The sequence below is a fragment of the Colius striatus genome, chromosome 10 (assembly GCF_028858725.1).
Source record: "Colius striatus isolate bColStr4 chromosome 10, bColStr4.1.hap1, whole genome shotgun sequence".
Classification (NCBI taxonomy): domain Eukaryota; kingdom Metazoa; phylum Chordata; class Aves; order Coliiformes; family Coliidae; genus Colius; species Colius striatus.
In genome coordinates this window covers 14,702,346-14,723,958 of record NC_084768.1, presented here as the reverse complement: position 1 = coordinate 14,723,958, position 21,613 = coordinate 14,702,346, and the positions used below count along the sequence as shown (strand labels likewise).

The window sequence follows — 21,613 nt, the reverse complement described above, 5'->3', positions numbered from 1 at the left end:
AAGTGCTTATATCACTGTGTTTTTTGAGTCTGATCCTGATAACATGGATTTTTAGTATCTGAGTCTATTCACTCAGCGTCCTGTGAATTGTTTTGATGAATCGCTAACCTGATCAGTTATTCCCATTGTTTTTTTTAGTTTCTAAATTCCGTTCAGTGACTCTTTGCCTTTACGTTTGCAAATATAGTTATTGGATCATCATCACAGTTGACCAGAAGCAGCTCTTGTCTAAAATTGGATTTTTAAAAAATTTTCCCCAGTTTTTCTCCAAATGCTCTGACCTTACTTTCTTTTCCAAAATTGAAAATTGGGGTAGTATTGGGATAATAAGGAGAAAAGGGAGAGTATGAAGGATTTTAACTGTCAATATTTTTCAATAATTGCAGCTTTGTCTTTTTTTAAGTTAAAAAACTAATTTTTTTTCCGTAGTGAAAAAGAGTTTTTAAATAGAAGATGCTTGCTCACAGTATGAACACTGCTAACAGGCCTGGCCTGTGAAGCCAAACTATATTTAAGATATCTTGTTCCAGTTGCACCTTGTAGAAGGAGAAAAGGAACTGATTTCTCAGTAGCTTATAATTTACTAATGCAGGAATATAAGAACAAGTCATTGGCTTCAAAATTCAGGCCTGCCTTCTGAGATACTTACCTTCCAATTTCAGCATTGTATGCCTGAGGCGTTCACAAAGGCTATTTGCATAATCAATGTGGCACTGGATCCAACCTATAAAAGAGAGGCTTTTACTCACTTGCAACTAAGAACAGAAATGAATCCACACTTCCAAAGATGAATTCTTTAGCTGTCAAGATTTTAGACAGCATCACAAACAAAATATGTATATATTTTCTTGATAAAGGCACAACCACACATACTGATACAGTTACAGCTTGAAAGCATATTCTTAACTATTGAAAAGGTCTTTGAATGAGAAAATTGTGAAGCTTTTGGTTTTAGTAATGCCCCCATAAAGAATGAAGCAATGAACTAAAATCACTCAAAAACCTCATTTCTTACAGACCTAAGTGTCAAGGGCATTCATTGTGTTCTTGATAACCACAAACATCGACATCACTGGTGATCCAGATCAACAGCAGTATATTTGCTTGCTATGCTATTTTGTCTGGTTTGAGTGAAAGCAGTGTGAAAAGGTCATATAAAGTAAGCTACCACAGAAAAAGTATCTTTTTTTTTTTATTATTCCCATTGCTGCAAATGTTTGAATATTTTTGTACTAAGAAAAAAGATCAGCCAAAAAAATGAAAGTACAAGTTATGGGCAAAGGGAGTTAAATGATATTAAAAAAGTTAAGGACCCAACTCCTATGAACTTTGAATGGTAACTGGGTACTCAATTGCCTTTATTTCCATTGAAAATCTCTTACTCTAATAATTCTTTGATTGTAATGAGTAAGGAAGAACGTGACAGTTGTCTTCCTAAAAAGAGGGGTAAATTAAAACATGTTTAGAGGTTGTGTAGAAAACTGAAGACTCACAGGACAAGGCTTAAAAGTTGTCTTAAGGGGGGAAATATTGTAACTTACTTTATTTATGTGCCAGGCACAAAGATGTTATCCAACTTACCTTTGGTAACTTCAGAACTTATTCCTAGTTATCTAGATTCTTTTAGGATTTCTAATCTGGTTCTGAACATTCCTGATACTTCTTGATAACGTCAAGCAAAAAGAACCAGGTTCAAATTTAAAGAAATATCAACACCATCAACTTTGAGCCATAGCCTCAAAGTCTAAGACTTTCTGAGACCTCAACAGGGTCATTTTCTCCACTCAAAATTTTAATAATTGCCACAATAGAAAGATTTCACTTTAATTTTCTTTTAATAATAATTTTTTAAAAATCCAAGTATATAGACCAACAGGAATAACTTCAGAATACAATTGCATTTACAGTCCACTTTGATTAAGCTAGCTGAGCAGCTACTGAGTCACCTGGTTGCTTCTCCCTCTTCTGCAGCAATATCTTGCTCACAGCATGGACTGTCAAGACGTCAGGTCCTGTCACCTCTCCTGCTGGGTGGCAAGGCACAATTCAAGCTGCCACTGATCTCACAAAATCAGCTACTTCTTATTTCACTAGCTATTCGTTGTTCTGTTTCATTAGAGCACTTTTGCTTAAGTTTCTGTCATTTCAACTTATATGTTAGTTAATGCTGAAAAATAACATAAGATTCTTAAGCTATTTCTTCAGCACTCCGTGTCACAGAACACTCTTAAAGAATATTTCCATTTAGTTTCACAGGTTGTAACTTTTGCACTGTAAGGTTGAGATTCTTGGATATAAGAACTGTTCAGGCTAGATGTAGACTTGCTAGTACAAATTTTTTGTCTGTGTTTGACATGCTTCTTGCCTTCAGTTGAAATGCTTTCCAAAACCAGCCAGCTATCAATACGAAGTAAGCAGGAGGAATAGACAAGTTCCATGTTTTCGAAGGAGATTGATTCAGTTTTTTCTTAGAAGGAGCAAGCAATCATAGAGTCCAACAGAAGGAATGGTTCCCTGGAGATTTTTATCACATACACTAAGAATTATTAAGGCCACTTACAAGATGATATAAGTGGTTACAAGTCTTAGCTTAAGTTTCAGAATTTATGAAGTCTGAGCAATTCAAACACGTCTGTCATTTTTGAAGAGAGGCCGTAGGTCCTAGCAAGCAATAGATCAGCTATGAGTGGAGACACCTCCAAGCCCCCTCTGTGACTGAGCATGGAATGCTACACAATGTAGGAAAGCAATATATGCCAAATTCTATACTCTTAACAGTTAAATTATTCATCTGGAAAAAGCCCAAGGGTTTGTTTCTGGTTCAGTGGACTTCCATTATCTTCCATTATACAGATATTTAACACAAAAACCAAACAAACCAGATAGTAGAAGGTAACTGCTATCCCTTCCATAAGGACAATTAGCAAGCAGTTACGTGAGATGAGAGGCATTATCCCAATTGATAGTCCTTTAAGGTAACTGAAAAAGCTTCAGCATTAGAGCTGTAGTATTGGATGTTTACATAATGTGAAATAATTTCCTGGATTTCTGTCTGTCCAGACCATGCAGACTGAGAAAAGCACCTATCAGCATTTCAAGTCAGATTTCTAAAATCTGAAGTAGTAGAGGCACTTTTTCCTTTTGAGATGAGGAGGATAATGATTTAAACATTCACCTTCAGAAAGGCTAACTGCCCCTGAGTAGAGTCAGGTGTCTCACTGGTTTTAAGATTAGTTTAGCTTTCTAGCTTCTGAAGCCTGGTTATAGATATTTTCTATCTTCATATATTTTTAAACCTGCTTGTGGGTCTGATTATCAGGAAAGTGACATAAACTGTAGGTATTCCTGTGTGAAGTTCCTCAGGGTATTCAGTACCTGTCTGTATATCTCTAAAAATCTGGCCCTAATACGAGTCTGCAAGATCTGCAGGGATCATTCTGAATTAATATAAGAGGTTAGATAAACTGTGGGCTATCTTGTTTTCTTCTTGGGATTATAAAAGCTTCCCTCAAGTATAGAGGCAGTGGTAGCTGAAGTTGGGTTTTTTTTAGAGGTAGCTGCTAGGACCACTTTTGTCAAGGACTTTTTTTTGAGGCATATTGCTTCAGCATGGGCTTTCTCTAAACAAACTTTTTTTTCTGGCTACATTGTGACTTGTATAGATTTTATCTATGGAGATACTGTTTAGTGACTTTCTAAATGATTATTATATTAAGGGAGTGGGTTGTGAGTGGTAAGTTTACTTTGGCAGAGAGGCAGCAGGTGTGCCTGTAAGTTCCATAGTGGTGGGCAATTATAGTGTTATAGTGCAGCATTTCTAGAAAAAATAAAGGTTGCTTTAAAAATAGAAACATATTTATTTTATTAATCTTTCCATGTATTGCACATATCCAAGATTACAGCATTTTTTTTCTGAAGGAAATCTGTATATGGAGATCCAGAGTGTTTCCATCTACTTAGGTTATAACTAATGTTATGATCATGAAAATTAAGATAGCGTAGATAATTCCTACCAGAGCAAAACCTCTGTTCACCAGAGTGACTCTGTAGCATTCACAGTTTCACACCTGTATGGTGTACTGCAGAAATAGATACACTTCACAGAACAGGAACTTTAAACCCTAAGGAAGGTTTAAACTTGTCTAACCTATCCAACACATAATACATGCTTTGCAGTTTTCTTGTGTTTTCGGTTTTCTTGTTTGTTTGGATTTTTTTTTAATTTGAGAATTATGAGTAATTATTAAAGCAATACTTATTTGTATTCAAAATTCTTACTGTCTCTATTGAGGAAAATAGACCCTGTTATTTTTAACTTCTCTAGTTCACCAAATCCATAACATTTGTAGTCTAGTCTTTATTGTAAACAAAGTTGTTTACTAAACACCAATTAGTTACACTGTGATAAACCAAGGAGTTTGATATCACTGTGAACTGCTGAATAGAAGTCAATGTCATTTTTTCCAATATTTTTCTTAAAAGTAATAAACAGTAGAATTTTCAAACCTAGTAGGCAAATAACCAATTAAAACAAATTAAACAGCAATGCAATATCACTTTTTTCCCATCTGGAAGTGTATTTATATTATATTTAAAACACATTATTCCATAACTGGAATAAATATATTTGAGAGCTGTAATTCTGTACCAATTCTTTGGGGCTGTCTCTGCCCCAGACACTGTTAGTGAGAGTGGTGATATGAGTCTAAGCAAAGATTCATCGTGTATTTAAAGTTAATTTTTTCTAGAGCACAGGGAAAAGAAAAAGTTGCAGGTTTGGGATGGTTTTGGTAAAGGAAAGAAAATCTCTTTTTAAACTGCTTGAGAAGAGCTTATGCTTGAGGTATGTTTCCTTTTAGCTTTCACTATTACAATGCTACTATGAAGTTTAGTTGATGTATTTAAGCCATCCTTCTAAGAAAAGATCTATGAAAAAATAATCACCTCTCAGGAGAAAAACCATCTGCACTTTGATTGACACTTTTACTTTGTCTTAAAAGAGCTTACAACTCTGCCCTTGAGGGTTATCCTTCACCTTGTCTTCTGCAAAAGTGATGTTCATATGCTACTCCAAAATGTGATCACACTGCAGAGTATGGATGTTTCAAAATATATTCTGCTTATAATTACCCAAACTTAACTAGCTTAATTGTATCTATTTTTGTCATTATTGTTTATCATTTATTTGAATATTTTATTTGTAATTGGAAAATTATTTGCATAAGCCTAGGCTTTATTCTAGTCCTTGCTCACACAAATCTCATATAGACCAGAGAACTCACTGAGGCTGCTGTGACAGATATTATACCTTAAAAGTAAACTTTTAATAGCAACTTTAACTTGTAGTCCAAATATAAGGTAACATTGGCTATTGACCACTCACCAGAAAATTTTCCTGCCAAAGATGGAAGTGCTATGTTTAAATCTGATCTTGAGATGTGTAAGACTGCTAAAAGCCATCTTAGCTCTTCTCAATTGTGTGGTCAATTGTGAAGCAGTTTACTTTCATTGTCATGTGAATGAACGTGTGAAGATACCACAAGGCCTTAAGCCTACCCTAATCTTCTAGTGAGGAAAGATAAATTAATGCAAAACTGCAAGAGTGAGTTACTGGAACTGGACAGTTGAGTTGTTCTGAGTCCATAACATAGCATTGTCTAAATAATTCTAGGCGTTTCCTAATTTGTCAGATTGATAGATATTTAGGCCAAAGAGTATAAAGTTATTTTAGAAGGCAGTACATTTTGCTGATTAAATTATTTCAGTCCTTTAATCATCAAACATACCAGTAAAAAAACTAGGATACTTGTTGCTAGATGAAATAAAAACTTTCTAAGCTTTAATGTGAATTCTAAAAAGAAGTTCACCCTTTTAGGGTTTATAAAAATAAATATAAAAAGGAGTTTCTTTCCAAGTTTGTTTGTTTGGGGAGTCTTTGTTATTCTTCCAGTCTTATACTATTAGATCAAAATCTAATTAGAGGAAGAATAAGTTGTAAAATGTATTTCAAGAGTTGCATAAATACATTGAACAGATATTGCAGGAAATAAAAAGAGTGTTTAATTTTAAAATTTCATCATAGTAGTAAATTTTAAAATTTTCCTCTTTCTACTGAAAATTTGGGCACAATCAGCATAATCAGTTTTGTGTGCTTCTCTTAACTTTCCTATTTAAAAGACAATTGATTTGTGAATGTTCCTATATCTAATCTGATTAACAGACACCCTCAACAAATTACTGTAGACTGATTATCTATGAAAAGTGAGTTAATTGAATAATAGACATTGAAACAAATGGGTAGTAGATATTTTACTAAATGTATATCTGAAATTTACATATTTTGCCGCAAAATAAAATACAGTGAAAATAAGTATATTGATTCACATTATAATCGATTAATCTATTTGTTAGTGTAATTTAATTGTCTGTAAAATTAGTTGCTAAGCAGTAGGAAAAAACAGTCATTTATTGTAATTGTCTGTGTTAGAGTGAAGGAATGATTTTATTCTTGTACAAATAAATCCCAATTTCCAAATATATGTATTAGGACAAATAATGGTGTCATTTGCAATCAGAGGAAATACTATGATATTATAACAAATAGCTATTCATGTTATCATCTTAGTTAATTATCAGACTTACTGTATTCAGCAGTCCATGTTACAGAGCAGTTTAAAGTGAAAACCAGATAAAAGAATTCATTATCAATGGGAAAAAAAGAGAACCTAATTGAGAAATACCAGCTAGTGTCTGTATCCTCAATAGAGGAAAAATAGAGCCTATCACAAAATGCAAACTGCAGCCATGTTCTCTAATTTTCTTTTTGAGGAAACTAAGCAGTAGATTGGTTTTAAAAAGAACTGCCAAAGCCATTATCTTTCACTTTCAATAAATGTGCACTGTGTCCAAGTAAAAAATGCTAGACTTCATCCCTCCTTTCTTGAGGAAAATAACAGAACTGATCTGGACATTTTATGCTTTCTAGGAAGGAACAACAGGACATTAAAAAACTGCAGTAGCAAAAAAAAATGAACTGCAAATGCAAACTGGGATGGGGGAACAGGACAACAATAAAAATTAAATATGGCCACCCAATACCTCTGATGCACATATTTAAATAGGTTTGGTCTTCCTCATACATATAAAATACTATTTTTCTTCTGAAGTAGAGGAGAACAGAGGACCTTTTAAAAAATGTCAGCATCAAAACCTAAAATAGTTATTTTGCTTTGTTGCATTCCTTAGTAGGAATAGCCATACCCTATAGTTTCTCAGACCAACCAAAAAAGGTTTAGCTTAACATCTGTAGTTTTATGTGTCTTGGAGTCTCTAAACCAGATGAGAAAAGACACATAAAATCATTTATTTTCTTTATTCAGAAAAAAATCTAGAAGCTTGTGCTGACTACAAGTTATAAATTTAGCAGTATCCAAGTAGAGATACTTTGTCAACAACACTCATCATGCTCATTTACCTTCTGAAGAGCTAATCTGTGGTCTGATGTCATGGGTTAAAAAATGTGACTTTTGCTTCTGATTGTAATTCAGTTTCTGGGCATCATTTGAGAGAACTCCCCAGCAGGAGCTTTTTGTTACCAATTGACTCCAGCAATTCTCATTATACATTGAGATTTCATGCAAGAAAAGGAATATCCCAGTGTTGTTCCAGGCCTTGTATAATCATATGGTTCCAGAGTAGCTTTGTGGTATATCCGGGATCATTTACTGTCAGCTGCTGAAATCATTTAACCATGTCAGTACCTTCTGCATGGATTTCATTTGCTACCTTGATTTACGTATATCTAAATGGAGAGTGCCCTGTATCAACTTGCATCACACTACTGAAGTGTAAGTCATAGAAACAGAACTGATCTCTGAAAGAAGTGCTGCAAATTTGTTGGCTAGATATCATGAAACAAAAAGGCATGCTGTTCTGTGCTCATCCAAGATGAGGTGGGAAGCAGGGGCATTTGCAGATTGTAAAGGTGAGGAGCTTGGATCTGAGACATTATTCAGTAGATGCTGTGCTTTAAAAAAAAATCACTTTTGTGATCTCAGCAGTCTGCCACTCCCTCTTTGACTGAAAACAAAATGTAGCTAAATATACCTGCAGCTATACTCTGCCATTCTGCGTCAGATCAGTGACAAGGAGAGAATAACAGATTATGCTTGACCCCATTACTTCTCATAATGACCTTGATTCCCTCTTTCTGTCCTTTTTTTAAGTTATTGTATTAAGTTAAGTTATTGTATGTTCACAAATCCACAAAGGATTTGAGAAATACTGTCACTGAAAGAAAAGTTTTTTAACTGAGAAAACGGATATGAATTTTGTAAAATGAGGCCATGCCATTGCCAAATAGATACTTTCTCCTTTTCTGAACCCTCAAAATAGCAATATGTTAATGATGGTTTTTATGTACCAACAATGAGATATCCATTCATGGCACTGTAAAATTACATTTTCTTTTACTTGATATCAACTAGTCACAGCAACAACACCATGTCTGACTAATGGCATATAGCCACTATACATGCATTGCGTACACTACAACACTCTTTACTCTCAGAACAGCTGATCTTCACTCTTAAAAGAATAAATAAATAAATAAACAAACAATCAAACACTTTTTGTTGGCAGTAACATCCATTTCAGATAATTAAGCAGTAACATCCGTTTTCTGTGCAGTTATAATACATTTGTGATAGTGAGATTGTTTATGCTATTTGTTTAGTTGGTGATGCTCATGCATATGTCATCTAATGCGAATCTTCCTCGCTCCGTTCCTAGCAGTTATTGATACTGTGGATATTGTGAAATAGCAATTATATCAAATCAATAAAACAGAAGAAAGATTTTTTCCTGAATTGCGCAAACATTTCTCACACATTATATTTTGTCTTCTTAGCATATTAATCTCAATATCTATTTTTAAAACTTGGTTCCTCTATAGAAAAACTGCAGGATATAAAGGTCTAATATCTATCCATTAATCTTTTCATAAGTTTATAATGTTGGGTGGGTGGCTTGTGTGTAAGAGAGAATTCATGCTGACTTACTCAAACACTGCTTGTTCCCAGATAGTTCTTTTTTTTTGATCCAGATATACAACAAACACAGAAGAAAGGAATATCTGAAGTTCAAATTTCTCTGACAGTTTAATAAGAAACCGTGGCTCTCAGTTACTTCCCTATTACAGTTTATACAATACAAGTCTTTGAAATGAAGACTGAAAAGCACAGGCAGGTTTCATGCTAAGAGGCTATCATCTTCATTTAATCAATACTACAAAAACAAAAGATCATAAAAATTGTATTCTGTAAATGTCCCAGTGTAGTGTTTAAATAAAGGTAATTTCATGAATGGAGATTGTTTCGCATCCATGTTTGCTTGGATGACTCATAAAAAGCTGAGTTACTAGGTATTAGGGGGGGAATTTCTTGTTTCTGGGGAAACATAACAGTGTCTTGCTTTCTACACACTCCACTCACACAGTTGGCTATCTCCTGATTGATTAATTGACCATCTATTATACTTCACTATTGTACTCTACTTTCCAGCAAATTAAATAATCCTGTTCTCAAATTGTTGCTAATGGCAGTGGAGCTTCCATCTATTTCAGAAACGTTGTAGTCTGAGGAGAACTATAAATAGTGGCAAGTTATTTTTTATGAAGCTTTACAATGAGTATCATAAATATCTGATGATTTAATTGAGTCTTATTAAGATATTTAATCTCTACCGATTACATGGAAAATAATAAAATTTTATCTATTTGACACCTGTGAAAGCCAAACTAGGTATTTGCTACATAGATTTTAACATTAGGTAAATATGTTCAGTAACACCTTGGGGTTTATGTATTTAACACAAAATTGATGCACTTTATCTGCTTTTCCCCAGCTTAAAACCAGAATAGATATTTCAAGCAGCCACATGGTACAATGTAGATAAAGACATAAATGAGATTTTGAACCCATCACATTGATATCTGTTACATAGCCACTTATCATGAGTAAGTAGTTTATTTAAATATTGTTAATCGTGAGCATTTAGCATTCAACATACGAGTGTTGTCTCAAGGAAAAATTAAATGTTTCTTTGAGACTCTGTATTTAAAAAACTACTTCAGTTTTCTTATAAGGCTGGAAACACCTGTATTAATATAGGGGAGAAACGAATACTGCAGATAACCAGTTATCTTAATCTTGAGCCTTCTCAAATTGACATCAGAAAAACAGTGGTGTTTTTAGATGAGTTTAAATTATAGAAATTAAAGCCATGTAAGCATATAGTTTTCATAACCCTCAGCCAATTGCTAATGCTGAATGTGTTATGTAGGATATACCTCTGGTTGAGTAGACTGGCATTCTTTGCAAATGTGGAGAGTAAATATATTAACATGTATATATCTACAACATTTCTAATTGTCTGGATACATTGTGGATAGAACATAATGCTCATGCATTGCTTTGTGTTAGTATCCTAGGATGCTACAATATAATGTAATACTCTGAGTAACTGATAACCAGTGGCTGGAGAACTTGAACAGAAGGGCATATAGTTTATGGGCTCAGAAAAAGATTAGCATGGCATGAAATCTGTTCCATCCTGGTAAAAAAGAAAAAAAAAAAAAAACCAAAACACCAAATAACCAACAAAAACACTAATAGACATTTATAGAGGCACAACTACAAGGAATACAGAAAATATGTAATCAGAAGAGCTGCTTAAGTTTCTCAACGTCTAGCATTTCATAGAAGTTCATCAGTGGTCTTGAGGATTTTCATTTACTGAGATACTTGCAAGATTAGGAATTTAAGTGTAAGTGATGTTAAATGATGATAAGATCTTTAAGCCTACACATTTCAGGTACTGAGATACTATGAAAGAATCAATGTATTGTCTAGCAGAATAAAGCAATCCCTACCCTGGGACTGAAAGGAATAAACATAGTGCAGATTAGAAGAGTTTAGAAAAGGTTTAAAAAATGCAGAAAGTAAAATCATTATGCACATGACTTTAAATCTAGTTTTAGTTCTTGTGAATAGTTTTCCTTAGTAATGAGCTGGCTCTCCTTACTGTATTCTCTATGTTGAATGTGTTCTCTGAGGCCAGCTACAATTTGGAGCAGGTATCAGACTTTTCTACTGGTAGACTACTTGTCACATTAAAAGGGGACAGAGTGGTTTGCAAGAAAATAAACCCCCTTGCGTATTAACTCTCGTCACTGAGGTAGGAGGTCAGGTGCGGCTAGGTTTAAATTCTGAATGATGCCCAATATACCACAACCAATCCAGGGACATTCACCTCCTGTGAACTGTGACAACTGGATTTGCTGACAGTGATTCGCTGATAGGACACCTTCAGCCCAGTCGTGCTAATGAACTATCACAGCCACACTCCAGAATTTGATGGCATTCAGTGAGAAACTATGATGACTGGCTACTTAAACAGCATGGTAACTAGATCTTATTCTCATCCTTAATGAAGGACCTGTGGATATCTTCTCATTTTGTCAGTGTGGATTGGCACAGAATCGAGTCGGAGGCCTGTAGCCAGTAGGGTTCCACCGGGATTGTTTCTGGGGCCAGTCTTACTCAACATCATCATCAATAACCTGGATAATGGTTAATAACCTCAGCAGGTTTGCTGACGACACCAAACTGGGAGAACTGGCTGATTCACCAGAAGGCTGTGCTGCCATTCAGCAGGATCTCAACCAGCTTGAGAGTTGGGGAGGGAGGAATCTCATGAGGTTCAACAAGGACAAGTGCAGAGTCCTGCACGTAGGGATGAACAATCCTTACTCCATTGTACCCGCTGTTTCAGTAAACATCAAACTTGTTGAGTGAATAAGATTCCAAATTTAGGATTTCTAAAAATTCTGTAAACCAAAAGTTCTGTATATGTCAATCCAGATTAGCTATAGTACACACCGGAATATGATATGCTTCATACAAAATTTAACTTTTTCAAAATGAATAATTGGTATATCAAGATTTAATCACATATGTAGCTTTCCATTTTGTCATAGTTTAGGCCCATCTAGGGACAAAAGACCACAATTAGACTTAAGTACACTGACTTGGGAACTCCCAAAGGACAGGGAGGATCTTAATTACCAGTTATGGTCCTGGACAAAACAGACAAGTCTACTCAGCTTGGGGAAGAAAATGAAAATTTACTCCACCTCCAACTAAGACATAACAAACAGAAATACCCAACAGAAAAATAATATAGAGTAGGGCGAATGATGGAAGTGCCATCAGCTTTTTAAGATCACCTTTCCCCCACCCCTTCTCTCTTCCCGGGCTCAGAGCCCTGAACCCAGTGTCATTACCTCCTCCCCCCACAAGCAGTGCCGGGGGCAGGGAATGGGAGGTGCAGTCAGCCCATTCCTGATGTCTCTTGCCACTTATCACACTCCTGAGGAGAAGTGCTCCTCACCAGCCCTCCCTAGCCCTGGCTCAGGCTCTCCCACATGCCAGGCAGCCCTGCATGGGCCACTCCTATGGGCCATTGTAACCCCAGTTCATCTTCTCCAGATTGGGGTCTAAACTATTCGCTCCCTCTGGCCCATAGTCTTCAGCTCTCAATCACTCTGGTGCAGGGTTTCTGCATCTCATCACAGGCTACAGGGATGTCTCTGGTCCGGCATTGCTCTTTTTGCCTTTACCTGGCAGCAAGGCCCTTCCCTTCCATCTCCTCTACACACTTCAGATTCCCATCCTTAAATAGTGATCACAGAGGCACCAGATTGGCCCAGCTGTGCTGGAGGTGGGTCCGAATTTCAGAACTGGGGCAAGGTCTGAGAACTCTGCTGGGCCTGCACTGCAGCCCCCTCCCCCTATTACCAAGCAAAAGCATCTCCTCACAAAACCATGACATTTATTGCCTCATTCCATATCCTTTTTCATTACTTCTGCTGTTTCATGTACAAAATAATGTATTTCCCTTCTGGTCTACCTGCATGTATTTTAATTTTATCACATAATTTCTTTTCATGCAGTGTAATTTATGAATTTATGATTTGTTTTCTTTGATTCATATTTTAGATTATTTTATTTTTTTTTTAGCTTGATCTGTTTTATACTGGTTCTGCAAGTCCCAGGATATTTATCAAATATTAGTCAATATTTGATAAAGATTATTAATAACAGAGAATTAGTGAATCTTTCAGAACATTCTTATCTCATCCTCTATAGCATTTCTCATGTATTTCATTCCCAGTGTTCTGAGAGTAGCAGAATTTCCCTAGAACTTTTCAGGTCCATTTTCTGAAATCCCATCCTTTCTCATGCCATCTCTTATCTAAGAATATGTTATCAATTATTATTTTCTTGATAACACAGTTCATTTCCTTTTTAAAACACTTATCTTTCATTTACAGATATTAATAAACAGCTCACGATTTCCTTGCTGAAGAGGAGTGCTAACATTATTTCTTCTGTTCTCTGGAGTATGCACCTGGCTCAAGTAGGACATCTCTTTTTGATCAGCTATGCTAGGTGGCTTATATATCAAGCAAAGAATAGGTTAATAAATAGAATTTTTGAAATTATTACAAATTTTCCTGGCATTTGAAACCAGAGGGGATCATCAGTTCATCTGTACAAGGTCACTAAGTTTTATTAAGGGAGTGCATCCATTCACCTCTGAAGCTATTATGTTTCAGGACCCAGAACAGACTTGATTTCTTTCCTAGTATCCCCAGTACTAATACAGAGTACTTTCACACTTCAGGCCAAATAGAAAGGAGTATCCATGTGGAACTCTAGGTACTTGCAGGACTAGGGGCTAAGAGTCTGATCTGCCTTGATGGAAGCTTGTTAGAGATTCAATGTTTTAATGGAGTGATTCATGATACAGGACTCAAGGGAAATGCTTTCAGATAACTGCCACTTATTTCTTGTTCTCTCCTGTTAAGTATACTCCTGGCTCAAAAGGGACATCTCTTTTTGATCAGCTATGCTAGGTGGCTTATAAATCAAGCACAGAAGAGGTTAATAAATATGATTTTTAAATGATTACAAAGTTTCCTGGAGTTTGAAGCCAGAAGGGACCCTCAGATCATCCATATCAGGTCATTAAGTTTTACCAAGGCTTTATTCTAAAATTAAAGGTGTTCATTAGACCAATGAATTTTAGACCTCATGAGGTTTAACTATGCTGTAGGCAAAGACTAGAACTAATCCCTGACGCCCTTGCAATAGTAGGAAATTAATTAGATGAAATATGCCTGGATGATCCTAAAAAAATAATCTTGTTTATGATGCTAAGGAAGGCAAACCGAAAAATAAAATTCCAGCTTCAATTTCTGTTCTCTGGATTTTGTTACATCTTTATCGTCAAAGACAGAAAGCTCTGTTACTGGAAATCTTTTCCTCTGTAACTATGCATAAACAGTAATCGTATTACCTCAACTTTTTTTAATACATCACACTTCTAAAGTTTACATGGCAAAGTTTATTTTACGGTGTCAGGATAGTTTTGGCAACTCTTTAAAATTCTTTCTAGGATTTTCACTTGCCTTGTGAACTGGACTTTTGCTGTGATCTTACCACAGCCAGTTCAAGTACCTAATTTGACCAAGTTGCATGCAAAGGAAATAAAACTTCTCTTTCTACCTTATCGTCTCATCTGGATGTCTTCTTAGATCACATTTGCTGTTATTGTGACAGCACTCCACAAATTAGATCATTATCTATGATGACCCCTAAATACATATTGGAGTCACAAACTGGGGTAAGCATTTATCTAAGGAAACTTCTCCAGTAATAACTTTAAATTCTGTAACGAAGGAAAAAATGTAATTGTCTCCCTTGCCAAGACAACTGTAGCAGTGACAAATGCAGCAACACTAAGCAGCTGACATTTGTAGACACTTCAGAACTCTGCTTGGTTGGATGCATTTTAGCTCTACATTTCTCAGTAGATTTCTTGTTTGATCCATTCTGGTAATTGTTAAAGTTCCTTGTTTTTGCATTGTAATTTTCAGCTCAGCTAGTTTTTCCAACTGCTTGAATCTTTGATGTCAGCCACACGTTGATTGACTTCAGTATCTGTTAATATTTCTTATTTATTTGATTTTCTTGATATGATTCAGAATTATAAACAATATTTTATAGACTTCATTATTTTTGTGAATGTGTGGGTGTTTAACTTTTACTATGGGCTTTCTGTAGATGTCATAAGGATTTTGTCCTTTAATGTAAGCTGTTTTGTTGTCTTTTTTCTTTTAATGTTAATTGCATGTTTCATTGTCACTGTTTAAACAGATACACTCCTTTCTGTTTCCCACTAATGGTTAGGGTCAGAATACATTTCTAAAGATTCAATCTGTCTTTTGAGATCTTTGTTAAAGCGAAATGTAGAGAGGAGCTGCTGATACTGATAGTTAATTGAAACTTTGGAAGAAATTCTGAATAAACCTGAACTGAAGCCAAGGCTGAAACACAGCTCTAAACACATTCATATGCATGTACCAGGCTCTGAGTATTCTGCAGCAGTCTGAATCTAAGGTCTGGTGCCTTTGGTTTTTTTTTCCTTTGTGTACCACATGTTTACTTGGAGATATACCACCAGGAGCAGAATCTCATTTGATTTCCTAAGATAAGCAAAATCCAGTTAAGCAAAATCCAGTTAGGTTGGTGTTTGAAAAGATGGTATCCCTGGGAAATCTCAGCTGTGTGTTGAAAGTGGCATATTTCAGTATGTGCCATTCTTACTGGAAATTGAACCTGGCTTTGGTCATATATTTTAAAAACCTAATCTGAATTTGAGTTGCTAGAGATTTTACAACCAGGTGACTCTCATGGGAGTGGGGATTTTTGTGATAACTCTGTGCTCAATAGGGCAACATCCTGGAGTTGGTTCAGGGAGTGTCAGTGTCAGTCACACTCTGATTGATGCTGGCATTGGATAACTGCATGTGTACCCAATTTTGATTAGCTTTGAAGCAGAATAGAAGGCATACTGCCTTTGATAATCCTTCTAATCCACTCACTTCATGTGAGTGACAGGGCAGCTGTTAAGAGTGTGAGAAGCAAACTTGAAATGGGGATGGAAACTTTCTGCTGCATTTCAGCCTTTGTTCACTCTGGATTGGATCCTCATCACTGTGTTCTAATTGCATTCTTAGTGTTTCCAAGTTGCAGTCTTTTGCAAATGCCTCTTGAAGGAGATATTTGGTCATTGAGCTTGTTTGTGCAAGCTGGAATTCTCTTTTTGCACTGCAATCACTTCCCTTCCACAAACACTGAAATATTCCTTAAATATTCAACTCCATCCATTTGATTTACAGAAAAGTCAATTCCTGTCTATAAAGCAATACATATATTCTATTATAGGGTGGCTCAGCAAGAATCAGCAAATTTTCACAGATAAAGTTTAAACCATGTATCCTGATCATGATTGCTTCACTGAATAACTTGATGATTTTGGGTTCTGGACTTTTATGCATAGTTCATATTTATATGTTTCATTACAACTTTCAAGATAAGAAATATTGGAAATAGTACTATTTTAAAGAAGATATTAGACTTACACATAGTAAATGGAAATTAGAAACCATGAGATTGTGAAGTCATTTTCACTGTTGTTACATGGAGGTTGCACTGGTGTAGAAGACAGCTGGTTTCACATTCACCAACAGGAATTTTACCCATACACAATTTCGTTTATAGATGTATGGATTTTACTGAAAAATCTGTTAGAAATCTGTCTGGAGAAAAACAGTCCTAGTTTGTAGACAAGGATAAAAGTAATCCAAAATCAAGTTCTGAGTGTGAATTTTTTCATCCATGCTAACAAAGGCCCATTTTGACTTCAAACATTAACTCTAGGTCTTTTCTGTCAAGGTGGCTGGCAAAAGTTTGAAGACATGCTCTGAGTGCAAAAATACATTATGAAGTGCTAAGGTCAACAAGGAAATAAGAGAATCTGATATCACTTCTTTTTACTAGAAAAATATAATAGGAAGTTTAAATTAAATATGTTTGGTTAACAGAAAGACCTACAGGGAGCTACTACAAAATAGGGTTGTCATCCTGGTTTTTTATTTACGCTTCGTTCTTTAGTTAAAGACAATATGCTAGTCAAAGACGAAGTGTTACTCTTATTAGTGAAATGTAATTAAATAGGTAGCAAAGGTAGAACAATTTACATCAGTGACTATAAGTAAAAAGACACAAGATTTGTAAATCAGTAATTGCTGTTCCTTAAAATTACATAATGCAAGCTGTATCTATTGAGAAGATTGAAAAACAGTTAACTATTCTCACTTCATACTTTAGTTGTTAAGTATACGTATGCTTCCAAGTTATCTTTTCCTGTTTGAAAGAGCATCCCAAGAGTATTAAAATATGTAAGATCATCCTCCTTGTATAGCTATTCTATATTTCATTCAAGTAATGGTGGGAATATTTTCTCCAACATTAATTAATAAACTCATTGGTGTTTCCTCTTCAGAACCACTGCTCACCACTTCAGTGTTCACCACTTCAGAACCACGATGGAAATACAGAAAAATTATTTGAATTTTACAGAGCCTTACAAGTGTGATCCCATCTTAAGGATTACAACATGGAAATGAGGTATCCATAAATATTAAAAATTATCTGCTTCTCACAGATGTTCCCTCTGCTTATTATCTGCAAAATTTCTGGATCAAATGTTCAATATGAATATGTTAGTATCCACTAAAGATTGCTTTTGGCAGCATATGTGTTGATATCAGCAGGAAATAAATAGGAAAACATTAAAAGGTATAAAACTTTAAAACAATAGCTTAAAGGTGTTTTATAAACTACAGATGGCTTATATCATTCAAGTGGATGTGTGGTGTAGAATGAGAAACAGAGAAGACTGGAAAAAACGGTGGAAATGACTGGAAGTAATGAGTCCCATGCAATGTGTTGTATTTAAAGCAGAGATAAGCAAAATGAAAATTGCTGCTCTTGTACAGATAGGGAGGTTATGCTAGTGTCTGTGAATACGAGTGGTTCACTATTTTTTAATATAATACTGTGTAGAATGAAACTTGTTACTCTGGATACTCTCCAAAAAGGTGACACTATTAACAATAGATTGGTCATTTTGCTGTGCTCGCTCACAAGCCTTATTGACTTCATATGAAGAAGGTATTCATGTCACTTAGACGAACTATCGATCTCTATAAAAAAAATGGGAGCTAGATGAAGGAAACACTTTTTGTCAAATTATTAGTATCATTGGTAGCACCAAAGCTACAGATGAAACCTCTTTGCAGAAGAGACATTCAGAACTGTTTATTCAGAAGCTAAATATGGTTGGACATGGATATAGCTTACAGGTTGCAACATTCCTCTCCTAAAACACCCCAGCACCATGAACTCATTGCTGTAGACAGTACAAATGCCAAAGAAATTAACACAGATAAAAAAAAAGAATATCCCTGAAAGAGCTAAGAGGAAAGCAGAGATGCTGATGTAAGCAGACAGGAGGACTGAGTAGTTGCAGTATTGATAATTTACAGACACCCAGGACTCCATTGGTAGAAACAACAGCTAGAAGTTCCAAAATAAAACATACACAGTAAGTGCAGTCAATAAGACACTATATATTTTAAAAACTACCATATGATAGTGAGACATTTCACTCTGAGAAAACTGAACTAATGCGCCAACATTAAAAAAAAAAAAGACAAAAAGAAAAGACAGGAGTTGATTTGGTTGTTTTTTTAATGATTAAAATACATATTCACTTGTTTGATCATTAAACCTCTTCCATCTATCTAGAGAATGAAGAGCATCTGCCTCTTTCTCCAGGTAAAATTGCAACACTGGTAATTAGCATCTCGTTACATTTCATTTTCTTGTTTCCTTTCCTTTTTGTAAAGTGTTGTGAAGCTTATAACAGCTGCTTTGTTTCACTGTATTAGTGAGAAGAAGTGTATGCAGGATGTAGTCCTCAATTTTGTGTACAAACATTGATTAAAAGGCATTAAGGGCAGTCCATTCCAATGCTTAATACCTCTTTTGGTGAAAAAGTTCTTCCTAAGGTCCAATGTAATCCTCCCTCGGTGCAACTTGAGGCTATTTACCCTTGTCCTATCATTCATTACTGGGGAGAAGAGACCAGCCACCACCTCATCACAACAATCTTTCAGATAGTTATAGAGAGTAATCATGGGTCCTCTCAGCCTCCTCTTCTCCAGGCTAATCAACACCAGCTTCTTCAACTGCTCCTCATAAGACTTGTTCTACAGACTTTTCCCTTGTTTTGTTGCCTGTGTCTGGATACACTCCGGCACCTCAGTGTCTTGTAGTGAGGGGCTTAAAATTTAACACAGTATTAGAGGATCACTGAACTTGAAAAGTTTGTGTTGAGAATTAATATAACTTCTGCACTTTAGACATTATTTTTTTTTTCCGTATCAATGGAAGGCCTAAAAGAAGTCTGTCACAGAGTGACACACTTTTGTCTGCTGAGTGCTCCTTCAGTGCAAAGACAAGAACCTGAGCTGTGGAATTTGATATTTTATAAGCAGTTGCCTAGCACTTCCGAGCAAAGTTTTTCCATTTCTTCAGCTTTCTTTGAATCCAACCTTACGAGCAGAGGCAGTTTAGGTGTCTCAGTGATGGTGATGTTAGCAATACTGATTGGATTTACTTCTGTAGAAAATCCTCTAACAGCTGTACTGAGGGAGAATTCCCTTTAATAGCTGACAATATGTCAGGTCTCCTGACCTCCAGTTGCTACAGAGACAACAGCTTACTCTCCTCACTTTTAACAAAGTATTCAGTTCATTAACTGAATAGGACACCTACTCAGTCTGTTATATGTGCCAGAGAAGACATTTCAGATCCAGTGTGTAAAGCCAGTGAAAGAATGTGGAGTCAGTTGTTCATATGCCACTGAAGCCTATGCCTTCATAATGGCATTTACCTGGTGTCTAATAGTTACTGTCTTCTAGGAATCAATTTGACCATAAAACCTCTTCTCAAATTGTCCAGTCTGCTTACCTTTCTGTATCAATGGTTTCACCAGCATGAAGGACCACTTGAAAAAAAAAACGACAAACCCTTAAGTCTATATTAGTTGCATATATGATTGTAGAGTCCTTGCACCCTGAAAAGTTGTTATTGGTACAGTCTTTTCAGACTGGCACCTCTTAATTCAAAGCTTCATCACAGAAATGCAAGAAGGTAACCAACACAAAGCACACTCAACACTTGAACAATTTGTGCTTAGGTATTAACAATCACAAAAGCTCATTTCCGATCTAAATGCTCAAATAAAGTGTCCTATTAGGAACCATGCTACAGGTATTTGAGAGGGACACATTGAAGTACACACAGAGACGTGCAGGATATCTAACTTGCTACCAGAAGACAATCAAAATTTCAGCTTCAAAGAAATAAAAGTGCCCAAGGGATTTCATCTTTAGTTACACTTTGGACAGGTGATACAATTTCAAAGGTGAAATTCTTATTTACCTGAACCAGTGTCCAAGTGATAGGTTTATTAAATTCCACAGGTAGAAACAGTACCAATAAAACAAGTGTTTGTCAATATAAAGCTTTTGCAAATGCTCTCCAGAGGAAAACCTTTGGGTCAGTTTAGGCAGGCAAAGCAGGCAGTGGATTTGATGGAAAGGTTCTAAATTCCATGTTTTACCATTGTGAAAAAAACCCCTCAAAACAACCAACATTTGAAGGTAAGACAAAGATGCAACTGGCAGTTTCAGTTTAAAATTATTGTAAAAAAAAAAAAATAATAATACTGCTTTGAAAATTACTCTTAAGGGGAAAGGTGCTCCATGCTTACTTTTAGGAGTCTTAGATTGCTTGGTTGTGACTATACACTGCAAGTCAGGTGCTTTCTAGTAATTTTCAGTCCCAGTATCCCAATAGTACATACAATTAGATGCTGGAGAGCACCACGACTGCTTGCTTGACTGTATATTCCCTGCTGAAGAAAACCCACGGTGTGGAAGTTGAGTAATGGCCTATAACATAGGTGGGATTTTACATCTGGACCCAGGAGCTTTTGAGCACTCTCTGTACTGCTGTTTAGACTGAGTGAATCACTCACAATTAAATTTTTTTTTACTATGTTCATAGCTTTTATATAATCCATGAGTAACAAAAGTCACTGAATACTACATTTAATGTTTTACAAAATCTTTTGTTTTCTCATGCTACCCAAAAAAGAGAATTCTTTACAGGTAATTGAGCTACAAGTGTATGGCAAATATGTGCTATGATAAATGTACTGTTCCTTGTCAAAGGGAGGATGTACAGTAAGATGGTTAAAAATGCCAACCTGTGATTTTTTGTATAACAATGATTTTATACAGTTAATAACATTTTTTAAATTGCTGAGCAAAAAAAGGCAAATTAACAAAAGTCATATGCAAGTTACTTCACATTATTTCATTCTCTTAGTAATTTCATGTTTGCATCCAATTCAATGCACCATACTACATTTTCATAAATGCTTTCCCTGGATTTTAGTCTAAAGGATCACAGATGTGGTTTTTTTAATGACAATTAATGTTATATTATGCAAGCCTTTTTCCTTTGGGTTCCAGTTTCCTAATTGCAGTTTATACAAGCACAGAACTGTG

At 35.6% G+C, this 21,613-nt stretch overlaps 1 protein-coding gene across 4 annotated transcripts in view; it reads left to right on the top strand.

Annotated features, from left to right (window-relative positions):
- ADGRL4 (adhesion G protein-coupled receptor L4) overlaps positions 1-21,613 on the top strand; it is a 264,165-nt gene that overhangs the window by 46,974 nt on the left and 195,578 nt on the right. The window contains exon 2 of one of the 4 annotated variants that reach the window (XM_062004025.1): positions 17,473-17,597. The exons of the other annotated variants lie outside the window; for them this stretch is intronic. The gene's annotated coding sequence lies outside the window, so the exon portion shown is untranslated. The remainder of the gene's footprint in view (positions 1-17,472; positions 17,598-21,613) is intronic. 4 annotated transcript variants of the gene reach the window in all.